The sequence below is a fragment of the Megalobrama amblycephala genome, linkage group LG19, assembly GCF_018812025.1.
Source record: "Megalobrama amblycephala isolate DHTTF-2021 linkage group LG19, ASM1881202v1, whole genome shotgun sequence".
Lineage (NCBI taxonomy): Eukaryota > Metazoa > Chordata > Actinopteri > Cypriniformes > Xenocyprididae > Megalobrama > Megalobrama amblycephala.
The window spans coordinates 26,452,658-26,465,174 of NC_063062.1; the positions used below are offsets into that span (position 1 = coordinate 26,452,658).

Here is a 12,517-nt window from a genome sequence, read left to right on the forward strand (position 1 = left end):
CCCCCGGAGCTCGTGCTTGCCTTAAACAGCAAGTCCACACAGCTAATATAACCCTCAAAATGGATCTTTACAAATTGTTCGTCATGCAGCATGTCTAATCGCGTAAGTATGGTAATTATTTGAATGTTTACATTTGATTCTGAATGAGTTTGAGGCTGTGCTCTGTGGCTAACGGCTAATGCTACACTGTTGGAGAGATTTATAAAGAATGAAGTTGTGTTTATGAATTATACAGATTGCAAGTGTTTAAAAAAATGAAAATAACGACAGTCTTAATAACGACAGACCGTGAATACAGTAAGAAACGATGGTAACTTTAACCACATTTAACAGTACATTAGCAACATGCTAACGAAACATTTAGAAAGACAATTTACAAATATCACTAAAAATATCATGATATCATGGATCATGTCAGTTATTATTGCTCCATCTGCCATTTTTCGCTGTTGTTATTGCTTGCTTACCTAGTCTGATGATTCAGCTGTGCAGCTCCAGACGTTAATACTGGCTTGAATGCCTTGAACATGAGCTGGCATATGCAAATATTGGGGTGTACATATTAATGATCCCGACTGTTACGTAACAGTCAGTGTTATGTTGAGATTCGCCTGTTCTTCGGAGGTCTTTTAAACAAACGAGATTTATATAAAAAGGAGGAAACAATGGTGTTTGAGACTCACTGTATGTCATTTCCATGTACTGAACTCTTGTTATTTAACTATGCCGAGGTAAATTAAATTTTTGATTCTAGGGCACCTTTAAAAATATCCTGGCTCATCGAAGCTTTAAATTGGCAGTGATTGGAGGATGAGTTTTTGAAGTTCAAAAAAAGTGCATCCATAGATCATAAAACATACTCCATGCGACTCCGGGGGGTTAATAAATGCCTTCAAAAGTGAATTGATGTGTTTGTGTAAGACAAATATCATCATTTAAATCTTTATGAAGTAAAATATTGAGCTTCTGCCACTCATTTGACATATGTCCAAAAAGTGTTAACTTCCGCAACGTAGTACACAACGTACTACGCGTTATAACGTAGGACATAACGAAGTACGTCATGGCATTGTGTACTATGTCGCGGAAGTTAACACTTTTTGGATGTAAGTCTGAATCATGGGATAATTTTCATTTTTGGGTGAACTATCCCTTTAATGGGTTTCATGAAGTGAAGAAAGTATTTTTTCCTTATTAAAAATATGCCCCCAGTTTCACAGACAAGGCTTACGCTAGTCCCAGACTAAAATGCATGTTTGAGCTGTTTTAACTGAAAGCAACTTGTATTTACATCTTAAAATATATCAGTGCCATTGTTTTGTCTGAAGATGCGTTATAAAAGCTACTTATACGTTTATAAAAGCTACTTAAATGCCCTAATTGAACTATAAAGCCTAATCCTTAATCCTGGTCTGTGAAACCAGGCCATAGTGTTTAAAAAACACTATATAGAGTCTAGAATGAGGTTTCCACATATCCTCATGTCGACTATAAATTCATATTTAAATATACTCTCAAACCCTCTAGGGGTTCCCATCTTTGTCGCTTTTTCACCCCTGATGCGTTTGCATCCCTGTTGAATATTCCTTCTGTCACATATAGTGGTGGCAAAGCAACACGTGTGAAGAAGGCAATCTATATAAACAGTCTTTAATAAACAAACAGAACACGCAAGAGAATTACAGGAGTATAAACACTAATCCACACATTAAACAAAGACTTGAACCGACAAGGGACAACTCAAACTCAGGGCTATAGCCTAAATACATGGCAACTAACAAGGGTTAATCAAGAAACCGAAATCAAGAACAAAACTAAACATAACTCTGACACCTTCAAGATATTAAGGCCAGTATCATTATACTAACAAAGACATTTTTACATATTTTTACTTGTTTCCTAATCATGAAAAGTGGCCGGCACACATGGTGAAAGCAGTTAAAAGCAAATGCAGGAAAAAGTAATGGATATATTGAGGAGAATTTAGTCTGGGTGAACGATGTTAAAAAGACCATTTAACCCCACAGGTAAAGCTTGCCTCTCTCTTTCTCTCTGTGAGCGTTGAGCAGACCAGCTATTGACAGGTGGCTTTCAATCACACACAACGAATAATCCTAAAGTCATTGCAGAATGACAACGAAGACAAAACAAGGCCAAGAAGCAATCAATTGCTACTTTCTTTGAACTGAAAAAGTCTGTTTCAGAGACTGAAAAGTCTGCTGGCAGCCCATTTGAGGAAGAAAGAAACCGGTGATATCGAGTTAGTTGTCCACAAGGATTGGCTAAACTGAAGACTACACAGACAAAGCTGTCACAAACAGCCCCGCAGTATGACAGAGGAAGGCAGGCAAGATGAAAAGAGAGAAAAAGAATGGGGTTGAGGAGAAAAAAAAAGTTATGTTGGATCAGTTTTAGCTTGTTTGTCAGTCTCGGTGCAGTCAGAACAAGAAATGTTAGAGTCATTTATGAAAATGCCAGGGCTCTCTCTGTCTGGATGCTCAGGACGAAACAAAGGAGAGATGCAGACTGGGATTGCGTGTTTACTGGAGACACCCTCATTTTCTCCCTGTCAGCTTTGATTGTCCCACACATTCCAAGATGCATGTGGTCGTCTTTTCGTCACTTTCCTGGGGGTCATTTTCATTTACATTCCTCATTATGCTCTTTTGTTTGTCCACAGAGCTCTCATCATTCTAAGACAAGATGAACACAAACAAATGACTCTTTCTTTTGACAGCATTCATGTTCGATTTATTGTTGAAGCCTAATGACTCAATGTAGGAGAAAAAGAAAAATATATTAATGTTCAATGCTCAGTGTAGGAGATAGGTATACATAAATCACTACATTTCAGCTTAAAAGGGTTAGTTCACCCAAAAATGAAAATTCTGTCATTTATTACTCATCCTCATGCCGTTTCACACCCATAAGACCTTCGTTAATCTTCGGAACACACATTAAGATATTTTAGTTGAAATCTGATGGCTCCGTGAGGCCTTCATAGGGAGCAATGGACACTTCCTCTCTCAAGATCCATAAAGGTACTAAAAACATATTTAAATCAGTTCATGTGAGTACAGTGGTTCAATATTAATATTATAAAGCAATATTTTTGGTGCGCAAAAATAATATTTTATATTTTTGGTGCACCAAAAAAAACTAAATAACGACTTATTTAGTCATGGCCGATTTCAAAACATTGCTTCAGGAAGCATCGGAGCACAAATGAATCAGCGTATCGAATCATGATTCGAATCGCGTGTCAAACTGCCAACGGCTGAAATCACGTGACTTTGGTGCTCCGAACAGCAAGTTTGAATACACTGATTCATTTATGCTATGAAGCTTCCTGAAGCATTGTTTTGAAATCGGCCATCACTAAATAAGTCCTTATTTTTATTTATTTATTTTTTGGTGCACCAAAAATATTCTCGTCGATTTATAATATTAATATTGAACCACTGTACTCACATGAACTGATTTAAATATGTTTTTAGTACCTTTATGGATCTTGGGAGAGGAAATGTCATTGCTCCCTATGGAGGCCTCACGGAGCCATCGGATTTCAACTAAAATATCTTAATTTGTGTTCCGAAGATTAACGAAGGTCTTACGGGTGTGGAACAACATGAGGGTGAGTAATAAATGACAGAATTTTCATTTTTTGGTGAACTAACCCTTTAATTACTCCCTCTCATGTCGTCCCATACCCGTAAGACCATCATTCATCTTCGGAACACAAATTAAGATATTTTTGATAAAATCCGATGACTCAGTGAGGCCTGCATTGCCGGCAAGATAATTAACAATTTCAGATGTCCAGAAAGCTACTAAAGATGTATTTAAAACAGTTCATGTGACTACAGTGGTTCAACCTTAATGTTATGAAGCAACGAGAATACTTTTTGTGCAGCAAAAAAAAAAAAAAAAAATGACTTTATTCAACAATATCTAGTGATGGGAGATTTCAAAACACTGCTTCATGAAGCTTCGAAGCTTTACAAATCTTTTGTTTCAAATCAGTGGTTCGGAGCGTGTATCAAACTGCCAAAGTCACGTGATTTCAGTAAACAAGGCTATGTTACGTCATAAATGTTTCGAAATTTCAGTGGTTCACCACTGGGGGGGCGTGACTTTGGCAGTTTGATACACACTCCGAACCACTGATTCAAAACAAAAGCTTTGAATGTCTCTGTCTCTAGTAGCTTTCTGGGTATCTGAAAGTGTAAATTATCTTGCTGACAATGGAGTCCTCACTGAGCCATTGGATTTTATCAAAAATAACTTAATTTGTGTTCCGAAGATGAACGAAGGTCTTACGGGTGTAAGAATTTTTGGGTGAACTAACCCTTTAAAAAACATACAGAAAAAAAACAAACCATGGGTGAAATGCATATTGTCACAGATGTTTCTGGTGTTATTGCCACATGGGGACAATTGGTAAAAGAAAATGAACAATATTAAATGCTAGACTTATAACGTGCAATTTTCAGAGAGAATGTGACTCACTGAATATCCCCCCTCACTGGTCCATTTCCCTCCAGTCGCAAAGTGCTTGTTTAGTTCTCTGGAGTGACAGTCAGAAGGAATGCGTTTTTTTGGATGTATTTGTGACAAATCCTCCTGTTACTCAGTGCCTATGGGGAGAGCTGTCGTCCATGACTTAGTCTATTCTCTGTTATAAATGTGAGCACATATTGCAGTGACATATTACACGGCTAACAGCAGCCTTCATTCAGACGAGCCATAGCTGCAGGCTGACTCGGGTGCCGGCATATCCGCATGCGTGCCATTGCCATGCCGCTCGTACCCTCGAGGCCAGTGGAGTGGGCGGCCCAGAGTGAACCGTGGGACGTCGAGTACGAAAGACCTCTTAGTATTCACAACGAGAGATGCATGTTAAAACTCCCACTTAAAATCATACACTAAGACTGTCTTAAATGTTATATGTCACACACAGAGTAGGCACACACATATTTGTTACCACAAAGACATGCACATGCCCCACTCCTGGCTTAAGAAAGTCGTTTATTGGTCCAGACTCTCTCAGCATGTTCTGGGGGTGGTGGATTGCGGGGCCCTTTGGCAATTCCAGAGATTAAAATGTCATCTTTTCTAATGTCACCCGTAAAAAACATGGTGCAACCTTTGACTAAACACTCCTGACGAGGCCTGTCAGCATGTAGCTACAGGCCCCAGAAGGCTCCAGCAGCTCTGCAGACATCATCACTTTTAGCCCATATGTGTTTAGCTCTGCTCACTAGAAAACCATCACACAATGTTCTCCCCAGCCACTGGAGTACATGTCCTTGAAAAGCTCAGGCCTCTAATGCAGTCTTTTCAAACATTAGCATCAGTATGCAGGATTGACCATCTCTAAGATAATTCATGGGATATAGTGCTGCAGATATGAAGCATTTTTGTAGGCCAAAACATAGAAATGAGTTAGCATTGTAGCGCTATTGGTTCCATCGTCCTTAAAGGATTAGTTCACTTTCATATGAAAATTAGCCCAAGCTTTACTCACCCTCAAGCCATCATAGGTGTATATGAATTTCTTCTTTCTGATGAACACAGAGATATATTAATAAATATCCTGACGCATCTGAGCTTTATAATGGCAGTGAGAGGGATCAAAGCGTATGAGCTGAAGAAAGTGCGTCCATCTACATCCATCATAAACTTACTCCACACGGCTCTGGGGGGTTAATAAAGGCCTTCTGATGTGAAGTGATGCATTTGTGTAAAAAAAATCCATATTTAACAAGTTATGAAGTAAAATATCTAGCCTTCCGTATTCTATTTATGAGGAAAGTGTAAAACTCTCATAGTTCAAAAATCTTACGCTAGGTCCTACGCCTTCCCTATTTAACTTACGAAAAAACTTAACTGACGCGACACCAGTTCCGTTTTTGTTTTTTTGTTTTTCGTAATTTGAATACGGAAGGTGGTCTGGTGGAAGCTAGATATTTTACTTCATAACTTGTTAAAAATGATTTTTTTTTTTTTTTTTTTTTCTTTCAAAAACGCATTGCTTCGCTTCAGAAGGCCTTTATTAATCCCCCGGAGCCATGTGGAGTACATGTTTATGAATGATGGAGACACTTTCTTCAGCTCATACTTCCTGCTCACTGCCATTATAAAGCTTGGATTTACTATTTATATAATACTATTTATTAATAGACTGCCCCAGGGATGACGCGTTTTTGTAGGCCAACCCGGAAGTTAGCGGTGCACGGGTTCCCTCGGTTGAAAGCCTATGCATTTTTCCCATAGACTTTTGGAAAATCGCAGAAAATAAGCTCTGTGTTTAACAAAGGGTAATGACACTTACACGTTTTGTCTATCAAGATAACCATTACAAGTTAACATTTATACATTTTGAAGCCTAAATAAAGTCGTCAGATATAAAAGGCTAACAGTAGGCTATAAACGGACTACAGCACACCATGGTCGCGGATCAACGTCGTCACCACCAAGCTTCCTCGAACTGTATTTAAAAAAACAACTTTATTTATAAACATGCTTGCTGATTATGATCTGTGATGTTATGAATACTTATCCACTTTTTCATGAGAAATGCTGTCCAAATGTCCCGTTTTTAATGATGACGTCTAAAGTCCCCGCCAAAGGAAGTAGTCCCTTTTTAGCAATTTGTTAGCAACCGCTGATTTTAAGACACAGTAAATTACCAGGGTTCTCAAGTTTTGAACTGAGTTCACAGTGAGATTTCGGCGGCGGCGGCGGCGACGGCGACGGGGGTTTGGGTGGGGATGGGGGTCTGATATGAAAAATGACACAAATTCGTACAAATAAAAAAATATTTATTTAATTCAGCATTTTAGTGTGTATGTGAGTGAGTGAGTGAGTGAGTGAGAGAGATAGAGAGATAATGGTAATATAATCATACACATTTTATTTAATTTTTTTTCCTCAACATTATAATGTGAAACAATATAAACATGGTAACCATATTCTGACTCTAGTGTACATTATATGTACATTACGTTCTGCAGTGTTTTTTCCCGGTCACTGCTTGAGCTTATAATGCTTGTTCTTTAGGCCGATATTTTTTGTTTACACATATTGTTTAATGTTTTAAACTGAATGAAAACCTTAAGATAAAACGTAAACTTGTAGTGTATATTACCTAATAATAAGTTTGTTCAGAAATGGTGATGACAACTTGAATAAAAAAATGTTTAAAAACGTCTCTCATTTTCTCAAAATAATCGTAATTTAAAGCTGCTGTCCGCGATTTTTGGCCCTCTAGCAGTTAATAAACAGAACAGCACGCGTCTTGCGGAGGAACATTCTAGCCGGAGCTACTTTTCTCCATGTATGTCTATGGCGAGTCACGCAGTTACTGTGATACTCTGCGGCGGGTGCTACCAGTCAGGTCTGAAATAGTCCGAATATAAACACTTATTATAAGTGTACCATAATAATGATTCAGGATAAGACAAAAACACGTTTTGGAAAATGGATTCATGTTGTATATTCTCATTATATAATTTTTGTAAATTTTTAACACAAAAAAAGTTGCGGACTGCAGCTTTAAATACATGAATATTGTTTTTTTTATTAGCCCAAATATTCGAATACAATATTTTGGAAAAATGCCCATCCCTACTAGCTAGGAAAGTTCACGTAAAGCACTCTGGACAAACTGTTAACTAACCTACCAGCTGCCTGGACACAAAGATGACTTACTGTACTCATAGGATATGGTCCCACATCAATCACGATCAGTCTGTAGCCAGATGTGAATCAATGTGACTGACAGATGTCCTCTTCTAACTACTTAAGCGAGCATCTGAATCAGTGAGCGAGCCCGTGAATCACAGAATGTATCGTTGGAATCAGAACGTAAACGTTGTTGTGGCGGGAATATCTAAATCTTACCTGGATACAGCAATTCCATTTTCTGATTGGCTGTCCGGTAGCTATTTTTTTTTATTTTTTTGTTTTGCCTACAAAAATGCGTCATCCCTGAGGCACTCTATATGTCTCTGATTGTGTTCATCAGAAAGAACCCACACAGCAAAAGAAGGTATCGCGGCTTCCGGACCGTATCCGCCAACGGACCCGTATCGGCATCTATTTGCGCGCAGTGACAGATCCGCAACAAAGGCGGATCACGGACCCGCCGTGGCTCCGCGCTGCATCTGCGATTAAAACCTTACCTCTGCGGCGGGTCCGGGAATTGATACAACCGTTACAGTAAAGGTGCGTGCGCATCCACGGATCCGACATGGGTCCGCTCAGGGTCCGCTGATTGACAGTAGAATTTATGGCGCCGCCTGGAGGCAGAGCTGATCCTCTGGGCGGTGCCAAAACGAATGTGACAGTCACGCGGGTTTGGCGACTTGAATGCGGATCCGCCTTGGAGTCTCCTGCTGTGTGGGAAGAAAGTCATATACACCTAGGATGGCTTGAGCGTGAGTAAAGCTTGGGGTAATTTTCATTTGAAAATTTTCATTAATCCTAACTCAGTGGGGTTTTTTTTAAATGGATTTTTGGCTAAATGCCTTAAATAAGTTCTGTTTTAACATGATCACAAGATATTTTCATACAATACATCAGTAAAACACTCTTGATATTGTGTAATGTTGCTGTTTGAGCATGAAAAAGGTCCACTCCAAAGGGAGTTATTCTCCATATCAGTAAGCCTGAACTCCCAGAAACGCCTTGATTATAAGTCTGGAATTTTCTTAAAGTAGTGTACATGTCACAATATTCCTCATTTAAATAATTCCCGCCAAAGACATACGCCAAAAAAAGGGTTGAGGCCTTGAGTTGCGTTAGTAGTGTTTTCGTCATGTCTAAGCTGTTTTTTCAACACTGAATCTGAACCCCGAAACTCCTTTTTTGGCCTTCCCAAGGCAAATGAAAGAAATTATTTTTAACACTGTTCCTGAACATTATAACACCAAAATTTCTCTGTTCTGCACACATTACGCATGTGAAATGTATAAGAGAAATACAAAATTAAAACGTACCACTGTGAAACATCGTGCAAGTCGTGCTTGCAAAGGTGTTTCTGGATGATCCGCTTGTTCTTCTACATCTGACTTGGGCTCTACTTGATAAGGCAAAACTGACATTCAGGTTTTTACACCTGAGAAGCTGAAACTTGTGGTTATGGTAAGGGCCGTGACATTTCCAAAACACTCTGTTGACCAATCACAACACAGTGGTCCAGCCAACCAATAAGAGCACAGAAGGAGGGGGTTCATAGAGACCGTAAATGGAGTGTTACAGAGCATTACAGACAGACGGACAGACAGAGAAGAGCTGCAACAATATAAATGTAGCAAAGTTTAAAGTTCAAGGAAGGAGGAGGCAGGAACTGGCAAACATTCAACATAAAGTTTTAATCATACAATAAACAAATAACAAATGAAAGTAAAGCTGCAGGATAACTGCTGCATATAAACATAATAAAACACAACATAAAGTCCAGGCTAGTGTTTGTCAACAGTACCGGCTTCGATACCAAGTCGATAATGAAATTTTAAAAATTTGACGCTTTGAGCGGATTCGTAAACACCTGTGATTGGCCATTGTGTTCATACGCTCAACATATATGTCTCTGATTGGCTACAATGATCAACACATAAATAGACATCAGTGACGCTCTTCACTGAGCGCTTACACAGATAGACACGGGAGCGTTTGAAAGTACACTTCCATGTGCTTTCAAACACTCCCGTGCTTTGATCATTGCAGCCAATCACAGACATATATGTTAAGCATGTGAACACAATGGCCAATCAAAGGTGTTTACGAATCCGCTCAACAGTGCTCAAAGCGTCACATTTTTAAATAGTATCAGAGTCGGTACTTTTGTCACTAGTCAGTCCAGGCCTGGTCCTCTCTCATCCTTCATTGTGATCGCTCCTCCTTTTATCCTTCCGAAGCTCACTCCATTCCCATGGTTCTCAGCCCCTGTTTGCCACAGTAAAATATGTGAAAAATAATGTTTTTTTGAACATTTAAGCATGAAAACCTATTCTAGTAGCCCCCAAAAACAAGCCATGTAAAAAGACAAAATATGGCCTCTTTAAATGTCATCACACTGAACGGTGTGATGCAATAGTCCGCTTTTACAGAATAGCGTTTAAAAATCACACTGCTGCAAACTCAAGCTTATAACTGTTTTTTGTATTTATTTTTTAAATAAAAACTGAAAAAGTTGTGGGAGGCTTAATGTTGGTGATGTTAAAGAAATTCTTATGCCGATTGAATTTAGTCATTGAAATTCATAAAAAGTTGTATTCGTTAGTGAGGATTATCATAATGAACTAATCATAAACTTTAGTTGATCACGAACTTATATTCTGCAATAATCTGAAAGCCAATGGGGAGATCGTAATGTGTTTTTTTTTTTTTTTTTTTTGAGGGATCCAGGTTGATGTTATGTATATTTTGTTAAAATTATTATCATTTTACAGATTCTACAAGGTGCATGTAAATGCAAGACCATGAGTCTACTTGTTTGCATCAGCTTTGCAAGAAACTCCCTACAGACAGATTAGACATTTAACAGTAATTATCTTCAAATGCGCTTGTCGTGGTCTGAATTATTTTTTTATCGTTTAGCCTGGAAATGTTTTACTTCTAGTAGACCGTCACTCATAACAATGAAGCTACTAATTATGAACCCATCATACACAATGACAGCAATGCCATCATTACAATCATTCCAGAAACCTTTATCTCCCTTTAGAGTCTCACAAATCCCCTGTCTCTGAAAACAGACCTTTTATTTTATTAAAAAAAAAACTCATTTATTCATCTCCTACTGCTCTTGTGGGCTCAGTACTTCCACGAATTGTACAAAGAGGCAAGATAAATGGTGTCACATGTGAATATTTACAAAAGCATGCACATGTCATTAGTTAGCAATTGAACAGTGCCAGCATAATTACATTGTTGAGTAAGTGTGTGAACAAATTAGATTTTAGTTTATAAGCTTTATTTCTTATAGGAATTTAAAAAGTCAGCTTAATCTTGTTTTAAACCATTATGGATTACTTCCTCTATGGAACACAACAGTTTTTTTTTTTTTTTTTTCCCTCTTTTTTAAATAATGAAAATGAATGATGACTGAATAACAACAACAAACAAAGCACAGTAAGGGTACATTTACACAACAGTGTTGTACTAAAAATGGAAATGTTTTTCCTTTTCCATTTTTCATGTGCAGACGTCAGCATTGTCAAAACGATCCTTGTTCTCACAGATCTGCAAAAATGACTAAAAATGCTGTATTATGCATGCCAGGCCAGTAGTTGGCGATGTCACTTTGTAAAGAAACACTACACTCCTATAGAGTAAACACGTAACACACATGCTCATGACGTCACCATTTTCATAAATTCGCATTTTTGTATTTTAGACAATAACGGTATCATTTTCAAAAACTTGCACTTTGAAAGCAGTTTTCAAAAGTTTGCATTTTCAGGCTCCCAAAACACCGTTGTTGTGTAAACGATAGGGCTGTAACGATATGCGATATGAAACCGAAATCGCGATACGCAGGTCCACGAACCTGTATCGCGATGTGAGAAGGCAGAATCGCGACACACCCCTTCCAACTGCCAGAGTTATCCTTCCTGTCCAGATCCAATGCTACCACATTTTTAAATTACTATAATTATTAGGGGTGTAACGATTTATCGTAGATGGTGTGTCTCAATCAGCTCTCTAGTTAAGTGTTTCGGGCACACATTGAATCTTGCAAGCACGTTTAAACGTTTCTCATGTCAGTCTCTTGCATGGTCGCGTGAGAAACGTCGTGGCTTTCTTTCACCGCAGTGCACAGCAACAGCTGTGCTCACAGAAAAGCAAAAGACGCTTGCGATGCTTTGCTTTAAGAAGTTCTGTGGGACCGTTCACATTGCGTATTTTCCGCGTGCAAGTCAGTTATTATTTTCAAATGTAGCCGCGCGGCCGGCGCGCTCATAATGGGATCAACGCGGTCGCGACGCACATGCAATTCTCAACTTCTCAGAATGCCGCAAGCGCACCGCAGGTCGTGTGACAAGAATCAACCGATCAGCTATGGCCTTTCCGTAACAAAACATCAAAAGCTCAGCCGAACAGCTGATCATAGCTGTACATGGTGGTTTTTATATCTTATCTCTATCAATATATCTCGTAGTAAAACTAATGCAAGGGCTAGAAATCATTTATCCTTTGCAGAAACATCCTGATCCTCTTGGAGAGCTCAGTTCATGGTTGCATAGCAACAACCGACGCCACGGGAGCGCAAGCGCTTTGGAAAGAAGGAGAAGCGGTGCGGCCGCGCCTTCCACGCGTTTTTAGACGCGATATGTGAACGGCCCCTATTCATAATTCTAAGTTCATGTTAAATTTAACATTTTTTTTTCAGTGACAGACAGCCCTATTCAACTGTTAATTTGAATACAGAAGGTTTTTATTAAAATTTTATATTTATTTATTTTATTGAAATGTGATCTTGTATGTACAACAAGGAAAATTATTGAAA

The 12,517-nt window shown here is 38.7% G+C and overlaps 1 protein-coding gene across 8 annotated transcripts in view; it reads left to right on the forward strand.

Moving 5' to 3' along the window:
• The window catches only part of cntn5 (contactin 5), a 405,703-nt gene that overhangs the window by 318,677 nt on the left and 74,509 nt on the right, over nucleotides 1-12,517 (forward strand). The gene's annotated exons all lie outside the window — the stretch shown is intronic.